This window comes from Poecilia latipinna, unplaced genomic scaffold (assembly GCF_001443285.1).
Source record: "Poecilia latipinna isolate Pla-1442-1.1 unplaced genomic scaffold, P_latipinna-1.0 Scaffold7842, whole genome shotgun sequence".
Taxonomy (NCBI): Eukaryota; Metazoa; Chordata; class Actinopteri; order Cyprinodontiformes; family Poeciliidae; genus Poecilia; species Poecilia latipinna.
Window position 1 is genome coordinate 1 of NW_015120458.1, and position 1,534 is coordinate 1,534.

Consider the following 1,534-nt stretch of genomic DNA (forward strand, 5'->3'; position numbering starts at 1 on the left):
AATAGCAAAAGGAGTCACAAAAAACTGCTGAGTAAACAAACTTTATCCACTTCAAAATAAGAGCATAAACTTCTAACTACTTCAGATGTCAAACTTTATTCAACTGAAAATTTACAAAACAGCCAAGAAAATTAGCGCTATTCAGAAGCTAATGCTAAAGCTAAGTGTGCTAAAGATGTTCAAAGTTAGCTGTGCTATTAGCGCATTAGCAGAAGTGTGCCCATCACTGGACTTGACTAAAGTATTTACTGCGTTATGATTGAATCCTTGGTTGGCATTTATTATTGGAATCTCCAGAATCCTAGATTTCTAAATAAGATTGCTGCAACAAAAAGAACACAGGATGTTGCTACGTCCCGCCTGCGGGACACAGCAGCGCTAATGAGTTAATCACTAACTGAACAGGTACAGATGTGGGACATAAACCAGGGAACAGCAGCTTCTGTCCAAACAAAGTTTGACCAACCTTTGAAAAGCCAACTGCTCTGTTGATGTTTGGCCCTGATGTAACATCGTCTGCTGCTCAGCGTCGTCAGAGGGAAGCTGTATCTGTTCGGAGGATCCTCCAGTCCTGAAGCCTCTGAATGCCTCCCAGGCGTCTTCAGCTTCGACGTCGGTGAGGCCAACGCCCCATCGCCTCCTTCCCTCCAGGTTTGGTCTTCAGCTTCACGTCTCTCAGCGATCTGATGACGTTCCATGTTCTCTGCAGTGTCTTTGGCCTGGGAATGCCTGTCAGCCGGCGGCGTGGCTCCCAGGGTTCTCCATTACGGCTCTGCTGCTGCTGGAGACAACATCTACGTGTACGGAGGGCAGCTGGAGGGCGAGCCAACCGACGACCTCCTGGTCTTCAACACAGGTTAAAAACCTCATCCTGAATCGTTTCCGTCCAGAGGAAATGAAACATGTAGGACTGAAGTCTGGATCCTGACTTTGTTTCAGTGTCCGTCACCTGGACTCCGGTTAAAACCAGCGGATCGCTTCCTCCTGCCCTGTGAGACTCAATCAGACCAAATGACATTGATAATCTCTGAGTTTCATCCTGGATATTCACATCGTCTGTTTCTGCCTCTCCAGATGGGGGCAGCGTTTCGCTCAGGCTGGAGATCAGCTCTTCATGTTTGGAGGTCACGGAGCAGGAGGAACGTTTTGTCAGGACCTTTACGCTCTGAACACAGGTACACTTTGGTCAGGCTGGGATCCACTTTAAAACAACACATCATGATGCAATACATGCTTATTTAAACGTCTTAAACTGAATAAATAAATATGAATATGTTGACTCTGATTTCATTATGATAATCTTAAAATCAGCGGTACAATACCTGAACGTATCAAAACCTTTTAAGATTCAAAGAATCACCATGTAAAGACCAGTTTTTATGGATTTTAACCAACTTTCTCAGTTTTTGAGTCTGAATTCAGACCAAGAAACCAAAAGGAAACCGTTGTTCTCCAAGCTCTGGTCAGTTAGAGTCTCTCTGTGTTTTCAGAGAAGCTGCAGTGGCAGAAATGGGAGGTGAAGGGAGAATCTCCT

The 1,534-nt window shown here is 45.0% G+C and overlaps 1 long non-coding RNA gene across 1 annotated transcript; it reads left to right on the plus strand.

Annotated features, from left to right (window-relative positions):
* Nucleotides 1-148: 148 nt before the first annotated feature.
* On the plus strand, nucleotides 149-1,534 carry LOC106944290 (uncharacterized). Its single transcript, XR_001424198.1, has 5 exons — nucleotides 149-616; nucleotides 710-856; nucleotides 940-991; nucleotides 1,075-1,175; nucleotides 1,491-1,534. It is a non-coding gene; the product is annotated as an uncharacterized LOC106944290 (long non-coding RNA).